At 38.8% G+C, this 12,799-nt stretch overlaps 2 protein-coding genes across 8 annotated transcripts in view; one reads left to right on the top strand and one right to left on the bottom strand.

Moving 5' to 3' along the window:
• The window catches only part of LOC109030190 (soluble guanylate cyclase 89Db), a 139,563-nt gene that overhangs the window by 46,725 nt on the left and 80,039 nt on the right, over positions 1 to 12,799 (bottom strand). The window lies entirely within an intron of this gene.
• Positions 6,310 to 12,799, top strand: part of LOC109034236 (uncharacterized) — a 151,323-nt gene continuing 144,833 nt past the window's right edge. For 4 of the 7 annotated variants that reach the window (XR_011899109.1, XR_011899108.1, XR_011899107.1 and 1 more), the window contains exons 1-2: positions 7,260 to 7,635; positions 11,102 to 11,705. The gene's annotated coding sequence lies outside the window, so the exon portion shown is untranslated. Of the gene's footprint in view, positions 6,458 to 7,259; positions 7,636 to 11,101; positions 11,706 to 12,799 lie in introns of those variants that run through there. The other 3 variants (XR_011899110.1, XR_011899112.1, XM_072295908.1) reach the window with 3 other exon arrangements.

Raw genomic sequence — 12,799 nt, 5'->3', positions numbered from 1 at the left:
CTCGCAACGGACACATTCGGAACCACGTCACGGCCGCGCGAATCAAACGCGTCTCGTAAGCCGGCATGCTACAGAAAACAGCAGTAAGTGCAATTCAACCTGAGCCGCGATCACCGCTTATCTTTATGCGCCTCGGGACTCACGCCGTAATCCACTTACTGCTGACTCCCGTAGGACGGCAGTAAGTAGGTTGATTTTATTTCGACAGAGAACGCCCGAGAGATGGAAAACAGCGGAAACATGAGTGTAAGGGGGGGGGGGGGGGGCAGGAAGGCCACGATATTGCCGGCGAGGACCGTAAGTCTGATAAGGAGGCTGGATATATGGGTAATTGAGTGAGGTATTGTTTACAGGGTGGAGAGCGAGAGAGAGGTGCCCTGGAAAAAAGAGTTAAATGGAGGATGGAAGTCGAAGAAATAAGATTTTGCGCCGAGCCTAAGCTAATAAACTTGTGACTCGCCATGTGAAAAAGTGAGCGACTCACATACTGCCGTGCTAAGGAAAAACGCCGCATGAACCTTCAGGCGTTGCCAAATTTCCTCTGGCAAATCACTAATTTTCAGGGAAATTTTTGAATATTTCTCAGCCGATTTCTCAGATAATTTTGTTTGTAGTTGGATATAAAGTGTCTGAAAGGTTGTAGGAAAACTATTCATAATTTTCCTCAAAAATAAACATTTTATCGAAGGAAATTTGGCAACTCTTGGATGTTCATACGGCGTTTTTCCTTAGCGCGGCAGCATAGTGATAGCGCCCTTCCGTATCACAACGGGTAAAAGGAGAGTCTTCGGTCGAGGTCAGGGATACTAATTCATCGCTGAGCTTTTTATTTAAAATATTTTGGAAGAAACTTCGTGTTTTATGATATATTTTTATGTTCTAATCATGTTTTTCATTCTTATTAGGACTTTTTCCCATTAATTTAAATTCCATGATCATTGAAGCGAATTTTTACAGTGAGATTAAGGAAAAATTCCTCCGACGGAAATTTAAGGGTATTATTTTCGAGATTTATGTAAAAACAATCCTCAGATGTCTTTTTTACTCTGTAAATGTGTTTTTGAACATGGATTTTTCTTAAACATTTAAAAAATTTTCCCGGTCTTATTTTTAAAACCAAACAAAAAACATGTTCGCGACATTTGAAAAGGTTTATCTGAATTGTAAATGCTACAGTTGTTTTCTAAAATTACTGAAAAACTTTCTTGATTAATCCTCAAAAATTTGTTGCTTTAAGATTAAAATATGAAACGTTTATAAAATAAACTCGTTTTTCTGTCTTCTCTTGGGGTAAATATCTATCTGATTGTAGCCATTAACGGCTCCGCGAGGAGCATCCAAAGCATGTGGGTGTGAGTTCCAATATATTGATACCACTATTCGATCTTCTGGGTACTCTTTTTGCCTATACTGTCTGATGAAGGCGATTCCGAGAGTGATGGCTAATCTACTGAGAATGTAGCTGTATCTCTCACAGGAGAGAACCCTGAAGGGTTCTTCCTTATTGTTATCAAGAGTATGTTCTTCCCCAACATAGCATTGCTCGATTGCAGTTTTTTCAAAACTTCCAGCCCCGTTTAGTTGTTTTATTCGCACATGCCAAAAATATGCATGCAAAGTTTCTATGAAGCACTTTTAATAATGAAAAGAAAAATTACACAAACTTTTTTGCTATAATGTTGATCAACTATCCTTAAAAAAGAAATTTTAACAGGAAATCTGCAACAGCACGAACCAAGGTACGTCCTTTTGTAGTTCTTACATTAACATACCAACGAGATTTTCCGTCATTTAGTTAGTTAGTTATTATAATTTTGAGACATTCAGCGACTCAGGCTATTAACGTCTTTACAGGTAATTTTGAAAATAGGAGTATAAACGAAAATTTAGAGTTGGATTCAAAGAATAGCAATGTATATAACCTTATCGATGCCATCAATACGAATGTATCGTTATAAATACCTACATCACTTTTCTGTGGCGTAAACGCCAATATCGTCTACTTTCTAATATCGCCTTTCTTTTGTTTCTTCAAAATTCCCTCTCTCTGACATTCACTTTCCCTTTCCTTATCTGGTAAGGGTAAAAAATGACGATCGTAAAGGAGGCATCGAGGTATAGGGGGAGAGAGAGAGATAGAGAGAGAGAGGTTTGCACAACTGTATTTTTACCCCCGCATGAGCTCAAACAATATCACACTTATCACATGGCAGAGCTAACGTTTGTAAGCGATGAAATGCAGCCCTATTGCAAAATTCTACTCAAGTATCCCAGGGCGCCGCGCCGGTATACCAGCTTAGGCTCAAATATGAACCAGCAGACCCAAAAAAATGAGGTGTCGTGAAAGTCGGCAACGAGAAAACAACATACAGTCCCTTAATTTTAATTGCTCCTTTCTACGGGACAGTTTTCTCCCCAGCAAAAATGACTCACTTAACTTGTCACATCCTTTACATCGTTGCCGAATACATCGAGAGTATCTGTAAAGGGATTTTCTTTTCCTTGCTCCATTTCCATTTTGTGTTTAGCAATACAGCCGGAGTTAGGAGAGATGTATTTTGGCCTCCTTTTTTAACTTTTCTCCCAAATATCCATGCGACACCTCATTGGTAGCGTTGAGCGGAGCAATGCGAGTTCACACCTCGCTCCATCGCGCCTTCAATTAGGCAGACGCAACATGGACATTCATCAGGCACGAATAGTTGTATATCTGCGCCGTCATCAACGCGCTTCCTTTCTCTTGCTCTATTTCCATGTTGTGTTTCGTTTGTCTTATTTGTAGTTGTAAAGAGCAACGCGAGGAACACAACAGAGGAAAGGAGAGACGTATAATCGGGACTCGGGATATAGGTCTACAAATTCATCCTAAAAAAAGAATCGGACGTGAAATTAAAAAAAGGGGGAGGGGAAATATTGGGTACTAACACAACTAAAGGTAGAAGAGACATAACCGGGCCTCGAATTTTAACGTTTCTTCCAAATATCTCAGCGACACCTCATTGGCAGCATAGAGCGGAGTATTGCGAGTTCACGCCTCGTGCCATGGCGCCTTCAATTATGCAGACGCAACACGGACATCCATCAAGTACGAATAGTTGTATCTCTGCGCCGTCATCAACACGCGTTATTTCGCTTGTTCTATTGTCATGTTGTGTTGGTTCCGTTCATCTTATTTGTAGTGGCGCTTCAAGGGCTACGTAAGCAATACAACAGAAGTTCGGAGAGACGTAATCGGGCCTCATCTTTTAACGTTATTCCCGAATTTGAGCGACACCTCATTGGCAGCCGCAGCATAGACCGTGCATTGTGAGTTCACGCTTCGCGCCATCGCGCCTTCAATTTTGCAGCTGCAACACGGGCATCAATCAAGCACGAATAGTTGTATCTCTGCGCCGTCATGGACGAGCATTGAGGTGTCTCTTATTTTTGAAATTCGAAATTTAAGGTCAATATGATCCGATGTGTCCAAATGGGATCATGGTTGAGATGTTCATATCATTATTAGATCATTGTATCAGCTCTAAGTTTCTTTCACATAAAATGGCCGGCAAATCCAATTTCACCGATATTCATCTCAACCGAGCGTCTGGGTCGTATGTAGGGAAGTCTCTCACATGACACCAAAAATGATGTGACTCTTATTTCAACTTCCCCACAGTTGAAATTGCATCACCGAAAAAATGAAATAGTAATGATTTTCTTATCGCATTTTTGCCGATATCCAAGAATTGTCTCCTTCTGTGCGATTCTATACCTCATCAAATTCACTATAAAAGGAAGGAAGATAAAAGCGAAAGGTAGAAAAAATGACAAAAAGAAAAAGAAAAGTCATGCTTCATGGAAGCATGTTAAAAATTGAGAGAGAAACAAGTTTACAAGTTCTATCCGAGAAAAGATTTGTTCTTATTAGGGGTACGCTTTTTTCATGGCAGTGAAAGTTGTTATTTCTTGTATTGATGAAAAGAAAGTTTCATTCAATATGGTAATTCAAAAGCAAAGACAACAAATCGTTGAATTCACGCCGAGCTAAACATTAAAATTACATTTACCTGCATAAGTTGGCAGAAAAGTATACCGGGTGACTCGGAAAACCCGTCAACCTCAATTTTCTGAAGTCTCCTCTATTCTTACTCATTCTTTCTTCAACTTCATTCTCCTTGTTTTCTAACATCTCCCTCTCTGACTTTCTTTTTCTCCAACTTCTTTTGAGCCGAAGTCTTCAATTAGACAAATGATTCTGTTCCTCAGAAAGCGCGTTTCGTGAGAAACGTAACATACTGCGTGGTACAACTGGCGCAAAACTACTGGCTCCTTCAATTCAATACCTATGTCATTTTAACTACGTGGAAGTCTAAATAGTTGTACAGAGGTTTGCGATATCCATGAGCATATATGTTCAGAATTTCTGGATTTTTTAGACCCGAGTCTGTCAATGATTACTGAGAATTGCAGTAGCCTGACACGCATGAGCTCATTAGACTACTATTTACAGAAAAACTAAGAGAATTGAGGCTTTATTTTGACAGAGAAATAGAATGAAACCAAGCTACATCAATCGAACTAAAAAAAGTGGTTTGAAGTTTTACTCTTCTATAAGACTCCATGTTAGCTAAAGTTCATAAATAATTACGAACAAGCTAGGAGGAAGTAGGTTAGAGGCCTGCATTACACTGTGTTTTATGAGAGCGGGAGGGGGCAGTGCCAGTGTTACGTAACTCTCTATATTGGTCAAAAACAAAACAAAATCCGAAATGTATCATCCTCATCTGTTCGATGGTGTTTGTCACACTGCCATTGAAATAACTTTATCCACCTGATTATACAACAGTATCCCACAATTTTTGGGATCTCGAGGGATGGATCCATCACGTTTACGTAATTATTGGAGGAGGGGGAGTCCCGAGATTTTGTTGGCGTTACAAGTAGTAGGGAGGGGGTCAATAATGCCGAAAAAGTCCGTTATACGTAACTTATAATCGATTCCTCAGAGGAAAGTTCATTGCAACTTTCAAAATATGTTTTCCCGCCTTTAAAATGTTGACAATATCGCTTCCCTCTAGTGCCATTCATGAATGACCTTATTTAATTCTCTTCTTTCTTCAAAAATGTGACGAGAAAAAAATAGGACGAGGGTCAACAGTGCCGGAAAAGTGCGTTATCCGTAAGTTATACTCGCTTCCTCGCAGGAAAGTTCATCGCCACTTTCAAAACATGTTTTCCCGCCTTTAAAATGTTGACAATCGCCCTCCTCCAGCACCATTCATACATACATATCAAGCCGCTACCTCAGCGCACTAGAGCGCTCTGCGACTCCAAATCGCCATCGGAATCGATCCTCCCACAAATCATCGGGCAGATTACACCGTCTGATCTCCCCCTCCACTCCCTCTCGCCAACCTTTTACTGGACGTCCACGCCGCCTTCTTCCGGGAGGAACCCAATCAAATACCTTTCTGGGCAACCTACTATCTGCCATTCTCCGCACATGTCCATACCAAACCAGCTGCTTGGTTTTGATATCGTGCACAATATCTTCCTCAACTCCCATTATTTCACGCACTCGTTCATTACGAACGCGCTCTCTCCGCGAGATCCCTGCAGACCTTCGCCAAAAGTCCATTTCGGTTGCCCGTAAGATATCCTCGGATCTTTTCTTTAAAATGTTGACAATCGCCCTCCTCCAGCACCATTCATACCCTATTTAATTCTCATTTTTTTTTCAAAAATGTGACTTGTTCCTCCCGTTTAATCCAGTCCATCTCCCCGCGGTTCCGGGTCCACACCCCGGAACCCGTTCCCCGCCGCGAGTCATCAACACAAACGTTCGCGCGACGGTAGTCAGATAATGATAAGACCCCGGTCGAGCACACAAAACACCGCCGAAAACAAGGAGAAGGATCGAACCCGAGACGGAGGGAACGGAAACATAGTGACAGCACTCGTCATGCACTCATACGCGGAATTAGACCGAGAGACAAACGAGCGAGCGAGATAGAGCCATCCGACGTCGGGAGGAGGAGACGTAGACGGCGCTAGGCGGAAGGCGGAAGGCGGAAGGCGGCGGGTAGGCGGAGGGCAAGCGGAACTGGATCTGGAAACTGGGGAAGAGTGTGGGAATTCTTATGGAAGTTAATTAAGTTCTATGCATGATAACTACGTCAGGGGGCGTGGCCGGCGTCGCGGGGAGGGGGTGGCGCGCCGGGGGTGGGGGTGCGTCTGGGGGGGCGAGTGCAGTTGCACATGCTCCATGCAACAATCTGTTGCTCCGCGCCCTGCCCGGAGTCGGGTAATTGGATTAGTCGTGCGGAGACCCCTCGACGCGGCCCAGTCCCGTTCAGTTGCTCGCCAGCCCTGCTCGCGGTCGGACGTCGACGTCGCTCGTCCTCGCTCTAGCGCTCGCCTCCACGTTGCGTCCACTACTTCGTCCATTTCCGCCCCCGTGCCGTCCCGCCGAAAGGTTTCATTTTCCCGCCCCCGATTCCTGCCAGTGTCCGTTACGCTCGGGAATCCCTGCAGGCCCCGACTCTTATCCGTTACGCTCGGGAATTCCTGCAGACCGCTTTTAGAACCGTAAGCTGGGAGGACGAGAAAGAGGCCTCGTTGATCGTCGCTTCCGGGTTTTGATGGACCGCTCGACGAGGTAAGAGTTGAAGCATCTTTAAGCCGAATTTTGAGTCGCACTCTGAAACCGTGGCCTCTTGATTGCAGTTGATTTTGAAGACCTAGAATGATGTCAGGAATATTTAAAGACGAGGAGTTTTCAGAGAGCGGCTTAAAATCAGGGCCGAAAACGTGTTACCTCGTCAAAATTTTGTGTAGAATACGTTGAGCAGTTGATGATTTTTAAAATCATTGAAGCCGCCGGTAAATGAAAGCAGTTCGAAAAAATTGTAATTTTCAGAGAAATGAGGTTAAAGTTTGATAGTGAGTTTCACTAAATCTTCTAGCCCGTAAAGAATTTCAATCTGATGTTACGAGGCTGAAATTTGATACTCTTAATTTCAATTTGATATTCTCGATTTTGTGTAAAGTTTACTGTGGTATAATTTTATTCCTAAATCAACAATATCTTATTTTTTCGCAAATTTATATTAATCTTCCTCATTTACTGGCAGCTTCAAATAAGGTTTATGGTTGAAATTACAGTCAGTCTACGTATACAAGTTATATATAATATCAAGAGGAGACAAATGTCAACTGAGGTCAAATCGGTCACTGTAAACAAACTTACAAGTTTAAGTTGATGTCAACAAGACAGTTATTCGTCCTCTGACGCACAATAACTACTTGGTTAAAAAACATTAGGCTGCTAAGAAAATTCCACTATTGTGAGGCTTATTGGAATCAACTTATTACATGATGTAACTGAAGTGGACGATAGATTTTTGCCGAACGAAAAGAGCCAGAAAAATTGCTGAAATTTCACGTACTACTGGTGGAAATTATTAATTTTAAACGAATTTTTAAGAATGTTAATTGTGAAAATTTTGATGAGGAAACATAAACTGTGATGCTCAATTTCTAAGCCTGTCTAGTGGTTTATTTCGTTTAGAGGACTGAGGAGGTAACGTAAGAAAATGTAAACTCTTACGGCTCTAAAAACAAGATTTCCGAGATTTCAGTCACTGGGCGCTGGTAATTTTGCTACAATTTTTACTTTCACGGAGTGACCCAATGTTATTTTTTGTTTTTTTAATCGCATTCTTCAATAAATTTATTTTATTTCATTCATTTTTATTCGGTTTACTTTATTTTTTATTTCCTCACGATTATTTTTGTTTTTTTCACCGCTAAACATATTAGTATAGATATCAGGGCCGTGTCATTACATGAAAAAAACAAGCGACTAAGGCTGTAGGGTTGTGAAGGGGAGGAGAGAATATTGTTCTGGATCATAGCCAAAATTCAATGTAACAAGTCCGAAGTTATGTCCGAAGTCAGCGTTGTCATTGGTCGACACAGGCCGGCGAGAATCAGTCGAATTCAATTCATGCTAGAATTGATTGAACAGAGAGCATAAACAACCCTACCAAGATTTTAACAGTATGTTGACATCCGGAATAAAAGTACATTAATTTTATTTTGATGTTTTTTTCATGTCACTGTGTAGTGTGTATTGTGACTTCTTCCTCGAATTCACGCAATATATTTTTTGCAAAATTTAAATCATTTGGAGGCTCCATAGTCGCATTAAGATTGATAAAATATGCCCCCCCCCCCCAAATAAAAAAAATGAAATTGCCATCAATCTCTACCTGTAATAAATAGCTTCTTAACACTCACAGGGGATAATGAGTATACTTACATTTAAATAAAACACCTGTGGCTGAGCCTGTTTGAAAAGTGGTTAATTACGGCCGTGTCATTGACAGCAATCAGTCCAATATAATTTAATAACAGGTTCTGAAAGAGGTGTGAAATTACATGCCTCCTGCCCCTCACATTTCTAAAAAAACCGAAGTTGTCAAGCTGAATTCTGACCCTGGACAGGGATGAAATGCCGTCACTTGATTTTTTGTTTATACCACATAAATTTAATTTTTAGGCCATTTTTATTTCCTTGTCAAGCTGTATCCGAGACGCATTCACCCTTTTTATGTGGTCGCCAAAAAATTGGAAACGACAATATTTGCGAACAATCGAGGGGGATAAGAGCATCCATTTCTTCAGTTTCTCTAACTTAGAAAGCAATAAAAAAGGCAATATAGTTGCACTGAATCTAAATGTATGCCGACAAGGCAGCTGTTAGGCCTTCAAAATCTTGGAAAAGTATCTCTCAGGCCTTTTTCTCTTGACTTCATGACTATTGTTTTATTTAGTACAATTGTTTTATTTGGTACAATTATTTTATTTTCACTGAATAAAAAAGTAGCTTGGATTAAGCATGATGATTCTTGAATTTGCCGCCAAGAATTTTTTTATCTTGCTTTAAGCTGACTTTTTCTTGATACAAGAAAAATAATGCTTGGGTTAAGCAAAAGAGTAGCTTATATTAACCAGAAAAAATCTTGATTTAGGAAGAAATACTTCTCGGCGGCAAATTTAAGATTCTTTTTTTTTCAGTGTATTCTTTTCTTTTTTTGAGACGGCCCTGATGAATTTTTAAGATTTCTTTGGCATGATATTTTTGTTCTTTATTATTTTATTATTTTAGTCTTACCGAGCAATTAGAGGGCATTTATTAGTACCGACTTATTCGAGTTTAATAAGTGCATAATTTCAACTATTCAATATATGCTGATGCTCATTATTTATTTTTTAATTATTTCGAGAGAAACAAAATCAAATTTTTAAAACTAGATGGATCCTCGTAACATGAAAAAAGCAACGTAACAAGAAAAAATCTAAATTAAAAAACAAATTCAATGAGTTTAAAACCAGAATAAAAAGGAAGTAGTGCACACTCACTGTGCAGGCAATTACTTCAAGCCCCTACAACTGTGGTTTTGATTAAAAAAAATTGTTTCAACCGACCTCTATATCTTAATTCCTCCCAGAGTTTGAGTTTGAGGTACGAAACAGCGAGAGAAAATACTGATTTCATTCGAGAAATGTGTGGCTAATTCCGTGTTCTCTTCATGTCCCTCATTAGATTTTACGGTTGACCTCCACTGTAGCGGAAATCTAAGGAATGAGGTACTAACCTATCCAGCTTGTATTATTAAATAAAAATATTTAAAACTGAGCTTTGAAAAAGCTTTAAAATAGCTTTAAAATTTAAACATTGCGCAGCTGCACGATTGGTTGCAACTATTTTCGCAATAAATTAATTTTTAAACTCTATATCATTAGGCAAAAATGAAAGTTTTCACTCTAGAACCTAGATGCACATTTGCACTTTGACAATTCTCTCTCAGATTCAATGAAATGACAAGCCATATGCGAGCGCCGTCAAATATCAAACCGGATGGCGTAAATGTCATGAAGAATGTTAAGTGAGAAGACCAACTGATTCAGCCGATGAGACGAGTTTCCCGCCAAAAAGATTTCCACTATAGGGTAGGACGACATTCCAATAATCCCTGGCAAAAATGTACTTGTACAACAAGCCCCTCTCATTTTACAAGAAGCTTTCAGCAAAGGTAAATTCATCTAGAACTGAAGCACAAAAATTAAGGACAGTGAGACACAGGACGGAAGAAACTTTCCTTTCAGACCTGAGAATACGGAGTCGGCACCAACTTTAATTGCATCCCTTACGAGACCTCCTTCGACAAGTTTTAATAAAGGAGGCACGCAGATCTCAGCTCTGTGGAACGTTTGTTTTTAAGGGGGCATCGAGATGCATTTCAAAAAAAGCTCTTTCCCTCCAACAATTTAATTACTTATTTCTCGTCGTCCTACATCAAATTTTATTTCATCTACCGAAGAGTACTGCTCTACACCAAAATTTAGTCTCCAAAATGCACCTTTGTAAGCTCGTTGTAATGTAATGACTCTAAGAATGTTTATGAAGTATGCTATTTTAGGGAAATTAAAGTAGTTACTTCTTCGTACTTTTTACTTCGCACTGAAATGCATTCTTACGACAAATTACATAATTACCTACTTCAAACATATTCATCTAAATATTTTATACCTAAGTGTGTTTCATAAAATTACAAATTTTCTTTATGATTATGATTTTCTCCCCTGCATCAGAAAACAGTTACGAACAGGTTAAAAACATAATCAACTTTGAATATCCTGGGGAACATTCACTTAAAAAAACACCAGTTTTCGCTGTGAACAAATATTCCTGGATCTGACATTATTCTGAGAACATTTTTAATTCATAAGAATGTTCTTTCCGACTATTTTAGTTGTCTTCTGAAATTATTTGAGTCTTAGTACCGTCAAAAATGGATGATACGTATAGCATGGGAAATCAGTAAATGCAAGATAGGTATAGGATAAAAAATTGCGAAGTCTAATTTCTCATTTTTCAGTTTTATACTTTTATTTTTCAATGTTTACTTTTGTTGATTCGTTATAATTTCGTTTGACCTCTTCATTTTAATTATTTTTGCTCTTTTTTGTCGCTTATTTATTTTCCTCCCTCTCAGACACTTTCAATCCCCCCATTCTCCAATCCAACCTGTTGCTTCCTTCTCATTCGCAGCATTTCCTGCAGTTCTCTCAACTCGCGTTTGATTCACTCTGCCGAAGCAAAATCGTAATCAGCGCAAGAAGTCTTCTCATCTTCAAGCAAATACCCAATAACTTAAAGTTGGTTTTCTATTCCCGAATTTAACAGCACAAAGATATTTCAAATATATAATGCCGTCTCTTTTAGACATAGTTCCACCTAAGTCTCTAATCTGAACTCAAGAGTCTACATTGATTATTTCTTTATCATTTCAAGTAACTGTGGAAGTTGAAAGATTCATTCCAATTTACCTACGTCATTTATTAAATCAATTGAAATATTTAGCAATATAAGATCATTTTAGTCCAGAACAAATCAGTCCAGAATCATTTTAGTACATTAAATAAAGGATTCATGAATTAGTGTTTCAATGTAAATATAAAATATTCAATACTGAAATAGCTGAACACAAATTATAAGTTCTGAAGTAATTTTTCTGCACACTCAAATCTTGCATATACATCTCTGGAAAAATTCATCAGCGAAGAATCTCAAGATGAAGAATCTACGAGTCACCCAGAGCACATCCAAGCTGTCAATTGTTCATCCGTAAAGTATTCACTGAATTTGGCCGACTGTAAGTACTTTCATAAAACTTTAACTTGTCGTATGCATACCAATTTTTTCATTTCATCTTTTATTATGAATATACTGAAAAATTTTAATTCAAAATTCTTTTCAAACAAATCGTAAAAACTTTCATTATATATTTTGTCTTTCATTAAATTGAATGGTTCATTTCATTAATCATCACGCAGATATTCTAGTTATTAATTAAATACATTTAAACTTCCGAAGAAGCACGTGTATATTTTAATACATCTTATTCTATCGTGCGATGATGACAATTTTCAGTAATTTTGTTTTTCATGAAATACAACTTGGAATCGATGTCTTAAGAAATAAATGAGTGTTAATCAAGCCAAAATGAAATACAAGTCGAGAAATTTATCTTGTACTTGACGTATTTGCACAGAGTAACCTACGTTAAAGTATTGGTTCACATAAATAGCGTTGAGGTATCGGAATATCCGCGGATTAGATCGCCTTAACGCCTCAATGGACTTGGATTGTTTAGCTCTTGAGCAGATATTAAATTGTCCGTGTGTTCCTTTTATATCGAGACTTCTCTCCGTAGTTTATTAGCTCAATTTCTGTTGTTTACTATTTTCTTTTAATTCGATCGCTTGTTTTTCACGTGCGCTGCCGTATTGCTGAAAAAAAATCAATTTAGCAATCACTGGAATTTGAGTTTCTTTCAAAATTCCTGCAATCTATCTTAAAATGGACTGAACGGTTCCGCTTACAAAGCATAATTTGCCCGACTTAAAAATTTTGAAAGTTTTTGGACCCAGCATGACCGCAGAAATTGACGTCGCGTCAATTCCGATGTAGCATCATAGAGTCCGCATTATTTCGCGCGAAAGTTACACATACTGCTGTATTGTGCGGGAAGGTACTCTTTCCTGCCAATGCGACGTCTACCCTTAAAATTATTGCCATTTGTCGAGAAGGTAACTAAGCACACAAGCAGGAAATGGCACATATACGGTTATGGTTTCCCTAACTTGAGATAAATTTGTCCCTTTTGCATATAGTCATATAGGTGAACTTCCTCAGTTCTTTACCCTCGAACGATTATTTATGGTCTTTTTAGATATAACAGAGAAT

The sequence above is a fragment of the Bemisia tabaci genome, chromosome 2 (genome assembly GCF_918797505.1).
Source record: "Bemisia tabaci chromosome 2, PGI_BMITA_v3".
Classification (NCBI taxonomy): Eukaryota; Metazoa; Arthropoda; class Insecta; order Hemiptera; family Aleyrodidae; genus Bemisia; species Bemisia tabaci.
The sequence above is the reverse complement of the archived record's forward strand: the minus strand, read 5'-3'. Positions and strand labels throughout refer to the sequence as shown.